The following is a 23,551-nucleotide window of genomic DNA, read 5'->3' as shown; positions in this document are numbered from 1 at the left end:
ACTGGCTTTTCAATATTCCTTCATGGTTACATCTGAAGGGAAATTAGAAAATATGTCTTCCTTCGGGGCTGAGCAAATTTCTCTGTCTGCTTTTAGCTAGAACAAGGTTCGGAATGCAAAAGTTGTTTTGTGAGTTAATTAGTCTTTTAGTCTGATGGTTCTTTTGACCATGCAGTTCTCTTAAGATCTCAGAGTCAGCTTTTTATTTATTTGGTTACAATCAGATCTGCATATAAATGGCCCAAATCCGCATTTTTAATGAGAAGTCTCTCTGTCTCTCTGTATTTTGCTGGTGATTTAAGTCTATCAATTTTCTTAAGATAACTATACTGTTAGTTGCTTCCTTGAGCCATTTTAAACAATTGAAAAGATTCACTGGGTGCCTAGATTTCTATAGATTTTCTTTTCTTTATCTCTCTCTCTTCTCTCTTACTTTTCTTTTCCATTTTAAGTTGTTACATGTATGCCTTGATTTATTCCTTATTTTCAGGGAGACTTTGCTTTAACCGGCCATTGTTTTTCAAAGGCCTTCTTATTTATATCCTTTACTTGTTGGAAATGACAACCAGTTACATGTTCTACTCTACACTTTCTGGAATTTCAGGAGTTTCTCAATTGTCTTCCAAATGCGTTTAAAATCTGTTAAAATCTCTTCTGAACTCATTTCATTTTGTAGTGGCTTGCCAAATGCAACCAACTCAAGCTATTAATATCTTCTTTTCCCACTTCTACAGCCAAAGCCAAAATGTGCATTAGGTACATTGTCTGCTTTCTAAGATACAGCACATGAGAGTTTTACCAGTTGTTTTGCCACTGCAAACATATATCATCATCTTTCCAACCTTTGTTAATAATTTTCTCACCACCCACTGATACTCGAGTCAGTATTTTGGTCCTGTTTTTTGTGGTTTTTTTGTTAGAGCAGAATTTCACTTTTGGGTATCACTTTCTGCATAATCAGCTTAACTAAATTAGGCTGATAATAAATGACACCCCAAATCTCAGTGGCTTAACGACAACCATTTATTTCTTACTCATGGTACTTGTTCATTATGGGTCAGTTCAGTTCTTCACTCCAGAGACCAGAATAATGGAGCATCCCTTATCTTGGATATGGACAAATGGAATAGGGGATTAAGCAATGGTTCTTAAAGCCTCTCAGAAAGGTGTCACATGCCACTTCCACTCATATTTCACTGGCCAAATTAATAGAATGGGGTTATTATTTCTTCATCAGAAAGGAGCTTCAGAAAAAAAAGGTTCCCATTTTGGAAAAATTGGGCTATGAGGTCACTAACTGTCCCTCCACTCCAAACCTCTACGGGCACCTAATTCACCCCATGTTCTTCCTTAGGGAACTTTCCCACTCTGTATTCTTTGTTCAATGAGATAAGTTCAAAATATTATGGGCAGGTTATAAATGAGTGTATTTAATATAAAAAAAAAATCCCCCATGTCTATTTACCAGTAGTCCAGCTTCCTGTTAGAAGATGAAACACTAGAAAAGTAATGGATTAATATTGTTTTACCCTTTTCCATAAACCCTATAGACTCTAAATGACTGAGTAGATTTATATATATACATATATATATACACATATATATTTAATATATATGTGTATGTATATATTTATAATATATATTTAATATATATATTTAATATATATATTTATATATATATTTTAATATATACTTAGAAAAGAACAGGTATGATTCATGCATTTTAATAAGAAAAATATAAATAAAAGGAAGGATAAAAGCAATATAATTAAATACAATGTTAACCATATTTCATCAAACTAAATGAGTGACAATTTATAATTTTATACATAAACTATTTGTATCACTTTTAAATTCATGGGAGATGATGCAGCATGATGCAAATGTTTGGATTTGAGTTATAGAATTTAATCCTAACTTTAGCATTTACTAGCTGTATACTTAGGGTGAATTATTTGTAAAACCAATATGAACTACTACACAAATTGAGGTTGAAAGAAGGGATAAGAGTTCTGCTAAATTGGGGCACTTGGGTGGTTCAGTTGGTTAAGCGTCCGACTTCAGCTCAGGTCATGATCTCGCAGTCCATGAGTTCAAGCCCCACTTCGGGCTCTGTGCTGACAGCTCAGAGCCTGGAGCCTGCTTCCGATTCTGTGTCTCCCTTGCTCTCTGCCCCTCCCCCACTCATGCTCTCTCTCTCTCTCTCTCTCTCTCTCTCTCTCTCTCTCAAAAATAATAAATAAACATTAAAAAAATTAAAGGAAAGAATTCTGCTAAATCTAATTCATTTCATTTTTCTAATTAGCCATTTAGTTCACCTTACCTTCTTATCAGCATATTATTACTCTTGGGCCATTCCTCTTCATCTTTCCCAGAAGTTTACCAGTCCAAAGAATTTCCACATTAATCTTACAGGGAACTGGAATCTAATCAGCTTCCTAGTTATCACTCTTAAAGGTTTTTCCCTCATTATCTAACTGGTGATGCATTTCTATGATTCTTGAAAGTGCTGTTGCTTAATTTAGAGACATTCCCAGAGCTCACTGGTTCATCCAGGGACAACTGTCACACTCTCTCAGGACTAAGCCTGATCAAGAGGGACTACACTTGAATCCTAAAGTCAAAACTCTCAAAATTCACATACACTGCACCTGTTAGGGAATCCACCGGCCATGGGAGTGAGAGTTTTGGACAAGTACCAGGATCCTGTAACTCAAAGACACAGAAGTCAGTCCCTTTGTTTCCCTGAAAATCAATTCACTTCAGAGATAAGAAAACTTCTTTCCTTCTGTTTTTTATAAAGGAATCAAAAAATAAAACTAAGAGGTTTTGTTACTATCTCTTTTCTGAAGACTATCTTCAAAAGTTTAAAAGTGATTTTGTACCTTAAAATTGAAAAACTTGAACTGGCCATTTTCTCACTAAAGAAGCGAGGAAGAAAATTTATATCTGGCAAAATACTCTTCCATTTTAGCACTACACTATTTTTAGTCAGTCTGACCATCAGTTTCCCACTATAAAAAATGGGAATGACAATATTTACTTAATATTGTAAATTTAGAATACATAATATATGTAAAGCACATAGTTCCTGTATAGTTCATTTCGATTGCTCAATAATTTTTGAAGGTATTGTTTCAGGAAAGTTCTAGTTTAAAGATACAGATGTGTGAAAGTCAAAGGAATGGTAAATATTCAGGGAAGGTTAGAAATGTCATAATGCCGGGCCACAGAAGAAGTAGGATCCATGAAAAATTCATATACTGTAATTCTTATGACTCATAAACGCTTTATAAAGTTTCTTTATTCTCTACTCCTCCTATTCCTGCAAGGTACTTTGCTCTCTCTTAATTTTATTTAACTTGTCTCTACCTCTGAGTTCCTTCTTATTCAAAACCTATACTTTGTGTTTCATATATACCTTTATTCTTCATAATTGCATCATTCAAGGATGTCACATGACCATAGACTAGTTTTCGTGCCATTGTTAAGCTCACAAATGGTCTATCATTGCTTTGATCTTGGAAAATCACTGGAGAATTCTTCATTGACTTCCCCAATAATATCTTTACCTAAGAGTTCTTTATGAAACGGTAGTGGCCGTTTCATACTTCAGGCAAATCTAATTTGGCTACAAGTTTAAAGGACAGTGTCTGGAATATTGTAAGCGGTCAACATCTGCTTGTAGAATGAAGGACACTTTGTGGAAAGTTTTCTTTCTTATTGAACCAAAGGGGGAGGGTGAAAAGAAACTAGAATTTCTACCTGGATCTTGCTCATTTCAAAAACCAGAAGAACCTGTGTAACTGAGCAACATAGGAAGAAGGAAGATTGGAAGACTTCTTTGGAAATCCCATGGGAATAGAGACACAGGAAATAGCATTCCCAAATTTTCTAGAACACGGTACATGCTGGAGAAGCTGGAATCTGGGGATGAAGCAAAAGAAGAATGAGAAAAGCTTGATCGAAAGGGATTCCAGGTAAGCATACAGCTGATCTTGATTAAAATGAGGAGATACCATATTAGGAATGTATTGGTTAGCTAACAGGCAGGCAATGATTGGTCACTGAGAAAACTAATACTCAGGGAGGAAGGACCTGAGTTTTGTTTGTTTGTTCGTTTGCTTGTTTTGTTTTTAATGCAATAATGGATAAACACTTCCCATTTCTTTTGTAGAGATGTACCCAGCGGCAGAGTCAAGTTGGAAACCATATATACAAGATGGAATGGTTGTGCACTTGACATTTCACAGGCTCTCTTCTCCCTTTCCCCACCATCTTCCCTAGAAGCAACTCCATATCATAGAAAGGTGAGACAAATGTGGGAAGTGACACGCAATTTCAGCTGAAGAGGGACCTTATAAATAAAAGCATAACGTTGCTCAGCAATCTAATTTTATTTTGCGAAACTACAAGTCAGCTTTGAATTCATAAAAGAGAAGACTTCAGGCCATCCTTGACATTTATTCTTTTGTTTTTCTAATTTTGTGCATGTGAAATAGCTCAGTGTAGAATTTTGCCAGGAGCTTTAATCAAGCAGTTTTTGGCCATTTCCAGAACGGATCCTTTGCCGCCATTGAAAAACCAAGGCACATATGAATGTTTCCAGTCCCCTGGCATGTCTCCATTCCATAAGCATTTTATTCACAGATTCTTTAAAGTCCCTGGAAAATTATTTGGGTAGGCCTAGCACCGTGAAATTCTTTAAAGTATCCAAATGACTCTTTTATGGTCTCATGGTCTATCTTGTTTTTGCTACTTTTTTTCCTTTTCCTTTTATGTTGCTCTATTCTTTTGATTATATGTGTCATCTTCTAGTTCATACATAGACAATTCAGTTAAAAAATCATGTGATGTTTTCAACATACACCATTCTTCTCTTTTCTATAAAATAAATATAGTAAATTGTATTTATACTTTTCACAATTCTCTGTGCTCATCTATATGTGACTTCTCTGCTTATATCAGCCTATGTAAGTATAATTTATTTCCCATCAGACAAGAACTTGCTTTGAAACCATGACATATTATGCAGTGATAACTCAGTCACAAAAAGACAACCAGGTAGGGTTTTGTTTTTGTTTGTTTGTTTTTAATTCTTGGGGTTATCTTAGACTTAACTTTTTTTCTTGTGTTAGAATTTTTTTCTTAGTTTTAGAGGGTAGCCTGTGCAAATTAGATTCTAGATGGGTGGCAAACTCCGAAAAGAGTTAGAATTCCCTCTCTAGCAACACTTTGTGAACAATATGGATATCCTTAAAGTGGGGAGAGAGTGAGCTGGTTCAAGGGGGAGGTGATATTTGTCAAAGAACAGTTTTCCCTGGAGCTTACATGCTGTTTCCCATCAGTGCTTAAAACCAGCAGGGTTTTTATAACTAGTTACAGTGTTGCAGATGTTTCAAGCCATTAACATATGGTTTAAATACCATTGTGGTAGGATTTGCCACAGATATATTTTTGTCTTGCAAACTGGAAGTTAAATGTCTTTCCATTAATCCACCAACGTGATCTTTATTTGTCCCCAGAAAAACCAAAGATTTAGTTTGCTACGCTTTAGACTCACACACGGTGAGGTGACAGGGTTTGACACCTGTCAGTTCTTTCCATACCAAGTATGTGAGAAGATTCCCCAGGAAATTGTTAGCTGGGTACTACATCTATTTGTGAAGTGGATGATAAACTATTGTTCCTCTTGTTTCATGACCACTAGGGAGATGAATGCAATTTGCACAGTGCAATGGTAATAACTAATGTGACATTTTCAAAGGAATCTAATCATGGATTCTAAATATTCATACCCAGAGCCTCTGCTGAGAGTTTTTTTTTCTTTGAAAAAAGTGCTCTTTGAATTGACAAACACATTGTATGCCTTCAGATAGGTAAATATTACATTTTTAAACATATGGTTTGCGGAGCACTCTTCCTGTAAGTTACTTTGGAACATTCAGTGCTAGTCATTAAAACCTTATAATTAGGTGACCATACAGTTTATTATGCAACCTTTAGAGTGCAGAAGCCACCGTTAATAATTACCCAAAAACAAGAATCTTAAACTAGTACTGTCTTGGGTACATCAAGAACTATAGTCAGTCTACACATACTGGATTTTTAAAATTATTAGCATTGCAAACTAATTACTTTGGAAGAAGTGAAACTCACGTATCACCAGAGAGCTGAAAATTCACTGTGATGTGATGAACAGAAGTAAAATCTCAGTTCTTCATTTAGGGGGTCCCATTAAGAAAGGAAGCTTTATAGTATTAATATCTCCCTGTATGCACTCTAAAGAATTTCGTTGGTATCTCCGGCTGGAGTTTATTGGTTTAGGCTCATTGATGGGGTGAGATCATTCCACTCTCCTCACTGTCCTTGGCAACTGGCTATCAGTATGAAATTCTGTGGATATTTTCTGTCTCAAGGCATTTTATTTTCAGAGGCCTGTATGCTAGATTATTCCAAGAAAAAAAAATGGCAATAGTATTGACATGAAGGAAAAGATGCTTTCCAACTTCTTCTTTCATCTTATGTTGTTTTTTATTTTTTTTTTCAGTTTCTGTTACAGGAGAATTTGAATTTTTAATGTGACTTAACCCTAAGGAATCCTGCCTAGGAAATAGCCAGAAGGTGTGTGTTGTTTATACAAGTTATTTAGTATCAAGAAGGGCAGTGTGTATATCCTGACCTAGCTCTATTAATTTGCCTTGAGGCTAACCAAGAGACTGCATTTGAAGGAGATAAAAATTTCCTCTTCCAGAGTCATTTTGGATTGAGGAACATGTCCAGTTTGGATGAGATTAAAGAAATTGTACTATAATCAAAGTGCAGGGTAGCTATTGGGTTTGCTAATGCTTGAGAAGAAGAATAACATGGAAATGTGATGTGTGGACATTGTGGGATGGTGACAGTTTACAAATGGGAGAATAAGAGTCCCTGATAATCAAGTTGGGGAGTCAGAACTGTCAACTGGTTTGATGTAATAGAAGTTAAGGGAATAAGAATGGAGAGAAGCTGGGATAAGCTAAATAAGATGAAATGCTTAGTTCAGGAAAGTGGAGCATGTTGCTAAGAGCCCAGAACAAGAAAGTTAATTTATAGTGTTCCTTTTGGAACATTTGATAAGATGCGAGCAATTTACAATGCAAGTAGCTGCAAGGACAGCAGTTTTGACTTGAAGAGGATGGATGGCTCTGCAATCCAGAAAGCAAGGAACATTTTACTTCTAAAAAATTATAAACTAAGGGAAAAATTATACTAAGGGAATTTGTTGAACTTCAAACTCAAAATTGTCTTTATAATTATTCTTTCATCTTTATCTCCAAAGAAAAGTGTATTATTTCTAGTTTCCAAGGCTAACGTTCATACAATCTTCAAATAAGCATTAGGTTAATACAAGGTGCTAGCCATTATGTTTCCATTGTGGGGTTCATGCATTCTTTCCTCCTGTGTTTCCTGTCTCTGTCATCTCTAACATCTCCTTTTCTTGTAATTTCTTTGTCTTTCTTCATGTGTATGTTTCTCAGATATTGACTGATCCTTCACATGTCTTGCTGATTTTTAAGCACCTTTTATTTAATTTAGCAAATTTCATGTTATTTATTTAATTTTTTTTAGTTTTTATTTAAATTCTAGTTAGTTAACATACAGTGTAATATCAGTCTCAGGTGTACAATATAGTGATTCAACACTTCCATAAAACACCCAGTGCTCATTACAAGTGCACTCCTTAACCCCCATCCCCTGTTTAACCCATCCTCCCACCCTCCCCTCTTGTAACCCTTAGTTTGTTCTCTATAGTTCAGAGTCTATTTCTTGGTTTGCCTCTCTCTCTTCCCCGTCTTTGCTTGTTTGTTTTGTTTCTTAAATTAAACATAATAGTGAAATAATATGGTCTTACTCTGACTTATTTTGCTTGGCATAATGTTCTCTAGCTCCATTCATGTCATAGCAAATGGCAAGATTTTTTATGGCTGAGTAATATTTGATTGTGTATATATACCATAACCTCTTTATCCATCCATTAGTCGATGGGCATTTGGGTTCTTTCTGTAATTTGGCTATTGCAGATAACACTGTTATAAACAGGGTACTTGTATCCCTTTGAATTAGTGTTTTTGTATTCTTTGGGTAAATAGTGTAATTGCTGGACTGTAGGGTGGTTCCATAATTTTTTTTGAGGAACCCCCATAATATTTTCTAGAGTGGCTGCATCAGTTTGCAATCTTACCAACAGCACAAGATGGTTCCTTTTCTCCACATCTTTGCCAACACTTGTTGTTTCTTGTGTTTTTTATTTTAGCCACTATGACAGCATTAAGGTGATATCTCATTGTAGTTTTGATTGTATTTCTCTGATGATCAATGATGCTGAGCATCTTCACTTCATGTGTCTGTTGGCCATCTCTATGTCTTCTTTGGAAAAATGTCTATTCATGTCTCCTGCCCATTTTTAAATTGGATTATTCTGTTTTTGGGTGTTGAGTCTTAGTTTTTATCTAAGAGTCTTTATCGTTTTTGGATACTAAGCCTTTATTAGACATGTCACTTGCAAATATCTTCTCCCATTCTGTTGGTTGCCCTTTAATTTTGTTGATTGTTTCCATTGCTGCACAGAAGCTTTTCATTTTGATGTAGCCCCCCAAATTTATTTTTGCTTTTCTTTCCTTTGCCTTAGGAGACATATTTAGAAAAATGTTGGTATGGCCAGTGTCACAGAAATGATTGCCTGTGTTCTCTTCTAAGATTTTTCTGGTTTAGTTCTCACATTTAGGTCTTTAATCCGCTTTGAGTTTATTTATTTTTTTTGTATGGTATAAAATGTGATCTTTTATTCTTCTGATGATTCATTCTTCTGCATGTAGCTGTCAAGTTTCCCAAACACCATTTGTTGAAGAGAGTGTCTTTTTCCCATTGCATATTCTTTTCTGCTTTGTTGAAGATTAATTGACCATATAGCTGTGGGTTCATTTCTGGGTTCTCTTCTGTTCCATTGATCTTTGTGTCTATTTTTGTGCACTATCATACTGTCTTGGTTACTGTAGCTTTGTCATATAACTTGAAGTCTGGAATTGTGATGCCTCCAGATTTGCTTTCTTTTTCAAGGTTACTTTGGCTTCTCAGGGTCTTATGTGGTTCCACACAAATTTTGAGATTTTTTGTTCTAGTTATGTGAAAAATGTTGTTGGTGTTTTTATAAGGATTGCATTAAATGTGTCAATTGCTTTGAGTATTAAAGACATTTTTACAATATTGTTCTTCCAATCCATAAACATGGAATATTTTTTCCATTTCTTTGTGCCCTCCTCAATTTCTTTTTATCAGTACTTTACTGTTTTCATAACAGGTCTTTTACACCTTTTGTTAGGATTATTCCTAGGTCTCTTATTGTTTTTTGTGCAGTTGTAAATCGGATTGATTCCTTAATTTCTCTTTCTGCTGCTTCATTATTGCATAGAAATGAAACAGATTTCTGTATGTTGATTTTGTATCCCACAATTTTATTGGATTTGTGTATCTGTTCTAGCAGTTTTTTGATGGAGTCTTTCAGGTTTCTATGTAGAGTATCATATCGTCTGTGAACAGTGAAAGTTTGAACTCTTCCTTGCCAATTTGGATGCCTTTGATTTCTTTTTGTTGTCTGATTGCTATGGCTAGGACTTCCAATGCTATATTAAGTAACAATGGTAAGAGTGGACATCCTTGTCTTGTTCTTGATCTTAGGAGAAAAGCTCTCAGTATTTCCCCACTGAGTATGATGTTAGGTGTGGGTTCTTTCATATATGGACTTTATTATGTTGAGGTATTTTCCTTCTAAACCTACTTTGTTGAGAGTTTTTTGTCATGAATGTATGTTATCCTTTGTCAAATGCTTTTTCTCCACCTATTGAGAAGATCATATGGTTCTCATCCTTTCTTTTATTAACTTGATGAATTACATTGATTGATTTGTGAATACTGAACCAGCATTACATCCAATAATAAAATCCATTTGACTGTGATGAATGATTTTTTAATGTATTGTTGGAGTAGATTTGCTAGTAGCTTATTGAGAATTCCTGCGTGTATGTTCATTAAAGATATTGGGCTGTAATTCTCTTTTTTTAGTGAAGTCTTTATCTGGCTTTGGTTTCAGGGTAATACTGGCCCCATAGAATGAGTTTGGAAGTTTTCCTTCCTCTTCTATTCTTTGCAATAGCTTGAGAATGCTAGGTATTAACTCTTCTTTAAATGTTTGGTAGAATTTTCCTGTGAAGCCATTTGGCCCCGGACTTCTGTTTGTTGGGAGTTTTCTGGATACTGATTCAATTTCTTTCCTTGTTATTGATATGCTTGAGTTTTCTATTTCTTCCTGTTTCCACTTTGATAGTTTATATGTTTCTATAAATTTGTTCATTTCTTCCAGATTGTCCAATTTGTTGGCATATAGTTTTTCATAATATTTTCTTACAATCCTTTGTATTTCTGTGGTGTTGGTTGTTATTTCTCCTCTATCATTTGTCATTTTATTTATTTGGGTCCTTTCTCTTTTCTTTTTGATAATTCTGGCTAGAGATATATCTATTTTATTACTACATAACCTGTTTTTTATAAGGCCATTAGTTTCAGGAGCAGGAGACATAACTGGCTTTTCTAACACATAGAAAAATGTGGACACTTAGAGAAAATGCCAGGACAGAGGAATTTATTTCAATGAAAAAGTAAGATGAGGCCATGCCCAGAGACCTAGCAAAATGGATATAAGTAACATGTGTGATGGAGAATTGAAAGTACAATCATAAAGATACCCACAGGGCTTGACAAAAGAATAGATGTCAGTGAGACCCTTATCACAGAGATAAAAGAGTTAAAAAAGAATTAATCACAAATGAAGATTGAAATAAATGAGATTGGAAACAGGTTTCATTCAATGAACAGCAGGCTGGGCAAAGCAGAAAAATGAATTAATGACCTAGAAGACAAAATAATGGAAAATAATTAAGCCTAACAAAAGAGAGATAAAAGAATTATTCAACATGAGAATAGACTTAGGGAACTCAGTGACTCCATAAATGTAATAACATTCCTATCATAGGAGTCCCAGAAGGAAAGAGAGAAAAGGCTGTGGAAAATTTATTTCAAGAAACACTAGCTGATAACTTCCTTAATCTGGAGAAGGAAACAGATACTCAGTTCCAGGAGGTACAGATTGGGGACTAAAACACATATCCAGTTCCAGGAGGCACAGATAACTCTCAACAATGTTAAGAAAAGCATGCCAACACCAAAACATATTATAATAAAATTTTCAAAATATAATAATAAAGAAAAAAAACCTTAGAAGTAGCAAGACAAAATAAGTATTTAACTTATACGGGAAATCCCATAAGTCTAGCTGAAGATTTCTCAACAGAAATTTGGCAAGGCAGAAGGGAGTGGCATGATATATTCAAAGTACTGAATGGGAAAAATCTGCAATCAAGAATACTCTCTCCAGCAAATATATCATTCATAATAGAACGGGAAATAAAGGGTTTCCCCAGACAAGCAAAAACTAAAGGAGTTCATGACTACTAAACCAGCTCTGAAAGAAATATTAAAGTAGACTCTGAGTGCAAAGGAGAGACCAAAAATGACAAAGACAAGAAAAGATCAGAGAATATCTTCAGAAACAATGGCAAAAAAGTTACAAAATGGCAATAAATACATACCTATCAATAATTATTTTTTACATGGACTAAAGACTCTAATGAATAGAAATAGAGTGTCAGAATGGACAAAAGATAAGACCCATTCATATGTTGCCTATGAGAGGCTCATTTTAGACCTAAAGATACCTGCAGATTGAAAGTGAGGGAGTGGCAAAAAGATTTATCATGCAAATGGATGTCAAAACAAAGCTAGAGTAGCAGTACTTATATCAGACAAAATAGCCTTCAAAGCAAAGTTGTAAAAAGAGACAAGGGCACTACATAATCAAAAAGGTAACAATCCAACAAGAAGATATAACAATTTTAAATATTTATGCATCCAACATGTTAGCACCCAAATATATAAAACAATAGCAAACATAAAGGAAGAAATTAATAATAATACAATAATAGTAGGGGACTTTAATATCTCACATCAATGAGCAGATAGATCATCTAAACAGAAAATCAACAAGGAAACAATGGATTTGAATGACACACTGGACCAGATGGACTTAACAAATATATTCAAAATATTCCATCCTAAAATAGCAGAATGCACATTCTTTTCAAGTACACATGGAACATTCTCCATGATAGATCACATATTAGGTCACAAAACAAACCTCAACAAAATCAAGAAGATTGAAATCATACCATGCACCTTTTCTGACCACAACACTATGAAATTCGAAGTCAATCACAAGAAAAAATCTGGAAGGACCACAAATACATGGAGGTTAAAAACATGCTACTAAACAATGAATGGGTCAACCAGGAAACCAAAGTGAAAAAAATACATGGAAACAAATGAAAATGAAAGCACAATGGTCCAAAACCTTTGAGATGCAGTAAAAGCTGTCCTAAGAGGGAAGTATACAGTAGTACAGATTTACCTCAAGAAGCAAGAAAAATCTCAAATAAACAATCTAATCTTACACTTAAAGGAGCTAGAAAAATAAGAACAAACAAAACCCCAAACCAACAGAAGGAAGGAAATAAAGATTGGAGCAGAAATAAATGATACAGAAGCTAAAAACGACAATAGAACAGATCAATGACACCAGGAGCTGGTTCTTTGAAAAATTTAACAAAATTGATAAACCTCTAGCCAGATTTGTCATATTTATCTAATGAATACTTACTGAGTATATACTTTGTGCCAGGTACTGAATACAGTGGTGAGCAAATAAATGCTGTTTCTGCCTTCACAGAATTTACAAACAACCAGATTAATTAAATAATTACAGAAACCAATGCAATGTTAAAACGGTGCTCACCTTAATCAAGATTTTGGTACTGTAAACACCTGTATAATGGGAAATAAAAGTTGAAACAAGAGCTTCTTTGGAAAAGATGTCCTGGATGATTGAAGAAAAGACACAAATCTGTCACGAAGAACTCTACCACACATGAACATACGTGGGCCAAGCGTGAGGATATAAAGAATGGACAGAAAGCAGTTGAGACCTGAATAGAGAGAGAGGCCACAAAGGTGCACAGGGGTCAGATCCTTTAGATTTCTTATAGATCTATTACATGTTTTCTCTAAATTTTTAACACATGAATCAAGGGAGCCATTAAAGCGTTATGTGGAGATAAGGTGATTAGATTTATACTTGGGGAAAGAAAAATCGCAGTGACTACAATGTGAAGAAAGAATTAGAATGTGTGATAGATGGTATAAAGGCAAGACAATTAGGGGGTTCTATGCCACACTCTAGGTTGAGAGATGATTTAGCTTGGTCCTAGAAAGAGTTGGTATATGTGGAGTGAAGTGTAGGTAATAGATATTTGGGAGGTAAAATCAAAGAGCCTGATATTGAATATGGGTTTATAGAGAGGAAGGAGACAGGGATGTATCCAGCTTTCTGTCTGACTTAACTGCATGGATAAGATTGCCCCATCTCAAAGGATAAGGACCTCTGGAAAATGAACACTTCATGTTGAGAAAAAGCTTAAAGTTTCAATATGTTCTTGAAGTTCATTTAAATGGCCCCAAAATAGATATTAAATAAAGGGTTGACATATCTGGAGCTCAGAGTAAATGTTCACCCTAAAGACACAAATTTATGAGTCAAATGCATTTAGTTATAACCTAAGGTCTTGAGGAACTCTAAATTAACAGTTTAGAAAAGGGAATTCAACCTGTGAAAGAAACAGAATAGTCAGAGGAGGAAAACTAAGAGTGTGGTACCTTGAATACAGAAAAGAGGTTGTATCAGGAGTGTGCATTAAAAAGTTTGCAAACTGCTGAAAGGTTAAGGTAAAGACAGAAAAATACACTGGATTTAGTGATCTGAAAGTCACTGTAAGTCTTAGTCAAAACTTTGTATGGAGGGATGGTTGGGCATTTGGCCCTATTGGAGGAGGCTGAAGAATGAGGTATAGCAGAAAAAAAAAAAAAAGAGAACACATGACACGCCATTTTGTCTTTCTCCAATTAATTGGTTCATAACGTACAACTTAGGGTTTGTTATATAGGAAATGACTAAGAACTGCAAATTTATAGGCTAATAAAATTATCATAAACTGGTCAAAATTTCTCAAGTGGGTGAAACTAACTACATCTGCTTCTTCATCAACTCTCAGATTTCCACAACCTGACATCTACTTCCAACAAATTCGTGAAACTATTTTCTGAGGTTTCCAAAGAACTAGTTATTACAATCAATGACTTTTTCTCAGTGTCCATTCTCATGGCCATCTGTGAATATAATATTGACCAACGATAGCTTTCCAGAAATTCTCTCTAAGCTATTACACTTTTATTCTTTTCCTCTTCTCTCTGTCAATAACTGGTTTGTTTCTTCTTAGCCTCTTTCCTTCCCCTAACTGCAGGTGTCCCACAAAATTCAGTCCTTGATCCTTTGCTCATGTCCCAATAAATACTCTTCCACGGGGAACACACCCATTTTTGTGGTGTTATTTATGATAATGGGGGTGTAGGGGAAAACACAAATGCCTACCAATAGGAAATCTTACTCTCTTTTGATCTGAGATCTTCACTATATGTAGAGTTTCCTTCTTGGAATACCTGAAGAATCTGTGGGAGTAAAATAGTTGCTCATGTATATGTTAATTTTCACTTCGCTGAATACTAGTGATGTTGGACATAATATTTATTGGTTTACTGGCTAGTCTCTCTTCTGTGAATGACTTATTGTGTCCTTTGTAATTTTTATTTCATTAGACCAATAAAAAGAATATCCTAAAGATGACTTTTGCCTCAGGAATGGAAATACACCACTGGCACATTCTCAACTGAATAAGAGAGCCCACCTGATAATATATCTCTCATCCATTCTGAAAAATCCTTAGTTATGATCTCTTCAAATATTACTTCCCTACAATTTTGTATTCATTTCCATCTCTATTATGTATCTTTGCCTCTCTTTCGTATAAGTAGTCATTATCTTTTTGTGCTGCCCTTGACCATAAAATCTTTCGGCATATTTTTCCAATTCACCAGTTCTCTATGGAACTTTGTTGAGTTTAGAATTTACCCTATATATATTTTTTATTGTCTACCTTTCATTGAATTGAATTCATATTTTGATTGTTAAATTTGATGGATGTGCTTCCTAATAAAGTTCTCCCCCTAGTGCTATGACATGTTTGTAAGTTCATTTGGGGTGACTATTTCTCTCTTTCTCCACCAGTTTCTTTTCTTTGGTAGTAGTTTTGCCTATCTCCACCTGGCCCCAGAAATCTTAAAGACAGAACCAGGGGATGGCTTGTCTCAGATACAAAGATGATTTATTTCTTGGTCTCCCACTCAGGGAGATTTTTACTTTGTTTTGCAGGATCCATAGCTCTATGTCAGTCCCAGGTTTCAAGCAGTAAACTTGTCTCCACTTTTCCCTAAGTATGGAGAGTCAAACTTCCAGTCACTTCTACTACTAGACTCCTAGCTGCTCTTGGCTTGGGCCCCTATGTAACACTTTGTGTTCTAATTCTAGAATAGAATAAAACTCACTCTTTGTTATATAATAATAATGTTCTAAAAATATTATCCATTGGGGCATCTGGTGGCTCAGTTGGTTAAGTGTCCGACTTCAGCTCAGGTCATGATTTCACAGTTGGTGGGCTTGAGCCCCGCGTCAGGCTCTGTGCTGACAGCTCAGAGCCTGGAGCCTGCTTCAGATTCTGTGTCTGCCTCTCCACCTCTCTCTTTCTCTCTCTCTGTCAAGAATAGATAAACATTAATTAAAAAAATATGATCCATTATTGGTGTGTTTAAAGTTGAGAAAGAAATTCAAATCTATCTTGACATAAAGTCTTCTGGTATTTTTAAAAGAACAGAGTACTCCCACTTTATTTTTTATTTTTAATGTTTATTTATTTTTGAGAGAAAGGGAGTATGAGTGGAAGAGAGACACAGAGAGGGAGACACAGAATTGGAAGCAGGCTCCAGGCTCTGAGCTGTCAGCACAGAGCCCAATGCAGGGATCAAACTCATGGAGAGATCATGACCTGAGTGAGCCTAAGTTGGATGCTTAACCAACAGAGCCACCTAGGCGCCCCAAGAATAATTATACTGTATGATTGCTACTATTGTTTGGGAATGGCCTTTCACATACCAAAATCATATATAAATCAATTTCACACAGTTCTTTAATGATACTACTTAGAATTTTAAATTCTTTACGTTGAATGTATCTTGCCTGTATGGTGTACAACATTTGGTTATATTTTTCCAAAAACCTCCCATATCTGAAGACTAAATAAGTTTCTCATTGATTTGCAAAATTGCATTAAAAAAAATTTCTAAGTAAGTATAAGTACTATTCCACGGATCTGGAATACATCAATACTACACTGCTACCTATTGTTTCTTTATGATTTTTGCTCGGTTGTTTTTAGGTAAAAATAATTACAAGTGTTTTCTCCTTCACAGCCTCCTTTGTCAGATCTTTTATTGCCTTCCCTCACCTGTTTATTCTTCTAAGAAAAAGGAAGAATAATTTCCCCAATTCCAAATGGATTACATTGAGATTACATAGTTAATTATATGAGTTAATTGTGAAAAATTAACCTTTAATATTATTAAGCCTTCCCACCTAAAAATGGTAAGCTTTTTTTCTGTTTTGACCTACTGTAAAATTCTGGGGTTTTTAAAATATTCTTTCATATTTCTAGTGATTTTTTAATTATTTTTTCTTTGTGACCAGAGACTTTAGTTGTATTATCCTAAGGGCATTGCTTTTATAAAGGGCAAGTGCTTACTATTCAAAAGTAAACAACACAAGAAACTATTAAAAAGTAAATAGACACTACTAACTTAACCACAAATAATAACCTCTCCAAATATTTAATAAGCAATATGGCAGCCATTTATCTCTACAAACCTACACAAATGTTGACAGGCAGATGTGAAAAACAAATTAGTAACAAAAATGGGAGCATGCTATGTATGGATATTAATGAAAATATCACATTTGATTTAATTTATATTTATTAGAAGAAAAAGACACAGATGTGAACCTAAAAAAAAACTTACATAGTTTTTTTCATAGTAGTTTACAAAAAATATATACTGACTAAAATATTTATCTCGGGTTAAGTAAAAAAATATTAAGAACATAAAGTTCAAAATCATTCCGCTTTTCTTTAACTACATGTATCCTTTTAGTGTTAATTGATCACTTGCTCACAAAGACTGATCTCTACTTGGATTCTTCATCCCTCTCTCCTTCCCCAGCCCAGATATAAAATGATTTTTTAAAATGTATCACGTCTAGATTTGTTCTACAAACACAACATCTGTTGTTTTATTTAAGTTCTATATATAAAACAGATCTTAGTTTCACACTCAGCTTTTATACTGTGTTTTTTTTTTCTTTTCTGAGTTATATATTTTGATTCATCTATTTAACTGACTTATTCTTGCCAAGTGGTTTTTCAATAGGGACCCCTGGGTGGTATTTTCCTGAGTTATTTCATCTTTAGAATGTCTGTCTGTTGATTTATACCCTGAATGACAATTTGACTAAGCCTAATACTCATGGATCAAATTGTCTTCTCAAAACTGGGAGACGTTGTTCAGTGATCTTTGGCATGGAAAGTTGCTATGCCAAAGTATAAAGCTAACTCTATTTTTCCCTTCTTGTAGGTAGTCTTTTCTCTCTTTGTCTAGATGTCTAAAGAATTTTCTTTATTTTTGAATTTGAAAAATCCAGGATATATCTCCTTATTAATTGTTTTGTATTTTTTTCTTTTCTGTTTGAATGCAAATTATTCTTTATATATTCGAATTTGGCACATTTCATTCTTTCTCTATTTAAAGAGATGCCACTCTATTATGCCTCTAAATATATTTTCTGTTCAAAATGTGAGTTTCCTATTGTTTTCATCATCATATCTCTGTCTTTCACTCTCCTCACTCACATACAGTACATGCTTATGTGTATGCAAATGTTCATATGTATGTACGTGAACAATACACATATGGATATGTGTGTGTGTCAACAATCCTCTGTAAAATTTACATATTTGTATTTTTCTTCTATGCTCATCGTGATGACCTCAAGCCTTTTACCTACGTGTATAATTTGAATTTTAACATTTATTTAGTTTTGAGAGACAGAGAGAGACAGAGTGTGAGCAGGGGAGAGGTAGAGAGAGAGGGAGATAAATCTGAAGCAGGCTCCAGGCTCTGAGCTGTCAGCCCAGAGCCCGACGCGGGGCTCAAACCCACGAACCAGGAGATCACGACCTGAGCTGAGGTCAAACTCTTAACCAACTGAGCCACCCAGGCACCCTGTAAGTGTATAATTTGAATTTTAACTATATCTGTTCTAGGCCTGCTGTCTCTGATTATTAATTAGTTTTGTAATTCACATTGTTTCTTTCCCGTTTTTTTTTATTAGAATCTCTCTTAAATTTACTTATTTGAGTTCTAGTTAACATACAGTGTAATACTGGTTTCAGGAGTAGAACCCAGTGATTCATCACACATACAACACCCAGTACTCATCCCAACAAGTGCCCTTCTTAATGCCCATCACCCATTTCGCACATCCCCCCACCCAACACCCTGCCAGCAACTCTAGTTAAGAGTCTCTTATGGTTGGCCTCTCTGTTTTTATCCTATTTTTCTTCCCTTCCCATATGTTCTCTTCCTCAATTTTTTATCTAAATTAGTTGCTTTCTAATCTCCCTGTTTTATTGAATTCATATTTTTTAGACTCTTCTTAGTGTGGAGATTATAAGGCTTATTTTTCTGTTACTAATCTTATTTCTTCTAAGGATTTTTCCCTTTTATATATCATATGTTTACAAAGTTGCAATATCCTATTTCTCCAATTTCTGGCTTGCTGAATAGGTAGATATACTAATTGCTTTATTTTTTATAACAATATTTGTGAATTTTCTTTGACATCCATCACCTAAAAAGATATTAAAGTAGTCTTTGGGAAAGGACATGTATAGCTTTAAATCCATTTTCTTTAGCCTTGGTGGGCCAGGAAAGGAGGGGAGGAAAAATGGAAATTTGCTGGAATTTTCTTCTGCCGCATCATTCATCATGCATCTCTTATACACAAATGCCAGTTGCACTCCACTAAACTTTGACTCCTAGTATTTTGCTTTCCTACTTTCATTAACATATTTTGAATTATTTCATAAGGTTGTATCCGTTTTCTTTGCTTTTTGCTGTGGTGAATTTTCATGATTTAAATTAAAATAATTATGTGTGTTAAGAATTCAATGATCCAACTTCTTTTTACTATAGAAGATTTTCTAACTCAAAATTATTTTTCTAGATTCTCTTCTTTAGTAATTTGTTATGTTTCCTGTTTTATTGTTTCTTTACCAGTTCATTGTGTTTGGTGATTAAAAAAAATCAAAAGTACAGGTAAACCTTATCTACAGTGAAAAAGGAATTATGACAATAAATCTTATTCATATTAAAGAGGTCATAAAAAGTTATTAGAAACAACTCAATACCAATGAATTGAAAATACAGATTGTATGGTCTAGTAGCTAAAACAGTACAAATGACCAGAATTGACATAAGAAAAATAGAAAGTATGAGTGGTTCTATGTGTATGTATATATATATGCACATATACAAATATATGTATATATATATATATATGCATACATACATGTTATGATATTGCTATATATGTATAATGATTTATATATATATGTATATATATATATATATATTTATTAAAACCTCCCCAAAGGAAGAAGAATAGGTTCACATAGCTCAGAGATTATTTTTCTAAGAATGCAAGATTAGTATAACATTTGAAAAACAAATTTAATTCACTACCTTACTAGAATAAAGAAAAAGTCATTTGATCATTTGGATAGATGCTTAAAAAGCATTTGATACATTTTAGTATTTATTAAGGATAAAAACTCTTTGCAAATAAGAAATAGAAAAAAAATTCAGTGTTATAAATGTTACTTATTTAAAGTTAACACAAACATCCTATTTAATGGTGAAATATTGAAATCTTTTCCTTTGAGATTGGATATAACAAGGATTTCTGCTCTTTGCAACTTCATTACAGCATTTCATACAGGTTCATACCCATAGTTTTGCAATTTCAGCACTATTTGGGGGCAGATAAATCTTTGTTGTGGAGTGCTGTCCTATGCATTGTAAGATGTTCAGCGGCATCCCTCACCTCTACCCACCAGATGCCAGTATCACCCTGCCCCAACCCATCTATAAAAACCATAAGTATTCCTAAACAATGCCCATGTTCCCTGGGTGGATAAGGGAAAATCTCTCCCAATTGAGATCCAGTGTTCTACCTACTGTGATTAAATAAGAAAAAAAATAAAATATATATGAATTGGAAAGAAAATAATATATTATTTGTTAATGGTATGTATATGTAGCAAATCAAAAAGAATCTATAGCTAAATTATAGGAATTAATAAATGCAGTCAGCAAGATTGCTGGGTAAGAGGTATATATATCCATATGCAAAAAATTATTGAAATCCATTATAAGAAAGAAAATGAAATAGAATTTAAAATATTGCAATTTTTGGCGCACCTGGGTGGCCCAGTCGGCTGGGCATCTGACTCTTGATTTCAGCTCGGGTCATGATCCCACAGTCAGGGAATTGAGACCTGCTTCAGACTTTGCACTGAGCATGGAGTCTGCTTAAGATTCCCTCTTTTTCTCCCTCTGCTCCTCTCCCCCACTTGCACTCTCTCTCTTAAAAAAAAATTACCATTTTTAGTGATGCTAAACATTTTAAATTTAGAAATAAATCTAATAAATGGTATGTCCATTCTCTAAAGTGAATGATAAAATATTATTAAGAGTAATTTTAAAAGACACAAATAAGTGAAAAGTTACATCATTTTCCATGAATTTGTAAAAGGCAAATGAGTCAGAAGGAAAGACCTTGTAAAAGAAGGACAAGGAGAGGGAGAGGATTTATAGAAGCAAATATCAAGACATTATAAAGTTATGATGATTAGAGATGGCATTAGTACAAAATGAGAAACATTTATCAATGAAACAGAATAGATAGCTTAGTAGTAGACCCGCACTTATATGGACACTTGATTCAATGACAAAGGTTGTATTGCATGGCAATGAGGAAAAAGCATTTTTTCCAATAAATGTTACAAAAGCAGTTGAGTATCCATAATGGGAAAACATAAAACTTGGCCCCTACATAACATCATATACAAAAGGCAATTCGTGGTGTATTGCCAATAAAAATCTAAAAGCAAAACAGTAAAGTTCTTAGAATACAAGACAATATTTTCATGAACTTGGGATAGATGTAGATTGCTTACACAGAATGCAAAAATCACTAACCTCAAAGGAAATGATTGTTAATTTGTGCTCCATTAAAATTTAGAATATTTCTTTATGAAAGTTGATAGTAAAAAGATACCCTGTGGACCAAGAGAAGACATTTGTAACACATACAAATGACAGAGGGCTTGTGTACAAATTATATAAAGAATTCCAAAAATCAGTGAGAAAACAATAGACACCTTACAGGGAAATGGATACAAGGCATATATAGGCACTTGTTGAAATAAGCAAATGAAAAGTATTTAATTTCATTAGTTATGAAGGAACTACAGATATTAAAATTAAGTGAGATAGTATTATGATATTATGCATCTCTCTGAATGGCTCAGATCAAAAGAATAATAATTTATAAGTGTTGACAAGGATGGGAGCAATGGAGATTTTGCTCATGGGAAATTCTCACTAAAGCTTATGGGAATTTCATTTGATAGATCCACTTATGAAAAAGTTTGACAGTATCTACTAAAGTTGTATGTATACATGTGGTACAAACCAGCAGTTTCATTTAAAGGTATATATCTTACAGAAATGGGTGCATGTGTGTACTTAGAGACAAGTAAAATGATATCCTTAGCAACACTGATAATAAGAAGCAAAACTAATGAAATAGCCCATATATCCATCAACAGTAGAAAGTATAAAGTCTGATTTATTCATATGGGTTAACCAATATGGCAATAAAAGATAATAAGCAATGGCTTTGAAAGTGAATGAATGGCTGTTTTATGAAACATGTATAATTCTCATTATGTAATGTTTCCCAAGAGAAGCTAGACAGAAAAAAATATATATAATATAATAAATTTTATATAATAAAATATATTTTATATATTAATAATATATAATAATATATTTATATAATATATAATAATATATAATATATAATTCCATTAATATAAAGTTGAAAAGTAATAAACGTACAGTCTTAGAAATCATAATAACAATTCTCCTTGGGGAAGAAGGAGGATATAATGACTACAGGGCACCATGAAGTGGCCTTCCAGTGTACTGAGAATATTCTACTTTCTTGCCTGGTAATAGCTACATAGATGTCTACTGTGGGATAAGGCATTGAGCTTTACACTCTTTTTATGAATTTCTAAGTTTATACTTCAATAAAAAGTGATCTGTGTATTTTAAATAAGTGATCTGTGTAATTTAAATAAGTTTTCTTTTCCAGTTTTGAGGTAAAGATTTTAATTTGCAACTATTGAAATCAAAGCTAATAATGGTATTTTCTAAATCCCGCATATCCTTGATTACTTTTGTTACCCTAACCTCTTAAAGAATGAGAGAATTTATTAAAACTTTCTATTCTTATTCTACTTCTGGTGTTTATTCCACTTTATCTCTGTTGTGAGAGTTTTTGTTTGTCTGTTTGTTTTGTTTTGTTTTGTTTTGTTTTATGTATTCCAATGCAGTATTGTTGGATATATTCCAGTCATTCACAAGGTTCCCATTTGTGGTATGAATTATCCCTTTTTTGCTTGCTTAATATTTTGTTCATTAGTAATTCCTGATTTCTTTTAGTTTGTGTTCCTCTAGCATACTTTCATTTCAGCTTTGATTGTTGAGATCTAACGTTGAGTTCTGCCTTTTTGTTTGTTTGTTTTGTTTTGTTTTGTTTTGTTTTCTTTCTCTCCCTCTTTCCTTCATTTTTATACTTTTTAAGGTTTTGGAAATTCAGGTTCTATTTTAAATTCTCCAAGTGGTTACTTTACATTTTTCAAATACATTCTGTAATTTTCATTTTTCTAATTGCTAGGATCAAGTTTAAAATGGGATCTTTTTCATCCTTTTTTTCTTTTCTTTTCTTTTCTTTTCTTTTCTTTTCTTTTCTTTTCTTTTCTTTTCTTTTCTATATTCCTATTCAGTATTAAAATTTAAAACAGTTTCAGTGCTCACCATCAGTAAACATACTTTCTTCAATCTTGAACTGCTAATTTGACTCTCCATCTCTTTAGGTTAGATTCTATTTTGAAGAAATCGTTTTAAAAATGCATGTGATTAATCTGTTCTCTGTGTCCTTAATTATAAAAGTCATTTTCCCTTCTATGTTTGTTGATATTTGTGTCATTTTCCT

This window comes from Felis catus, chromosome B2, assembly GCF_018350175.1.
Source record: "Felis catus isolate Fca126 chromosome B2, F.catus_Fca126_mat1.0, whole genome shotgun sequence".
Lineage (NCBI taxonomy): Eukaryota > Metazoa > Chordata > Mammalia > Carnivora > Felidae > Felis > Felis catus.
This window is presented reverse-complemented; position numbering follows the sequence as displayed.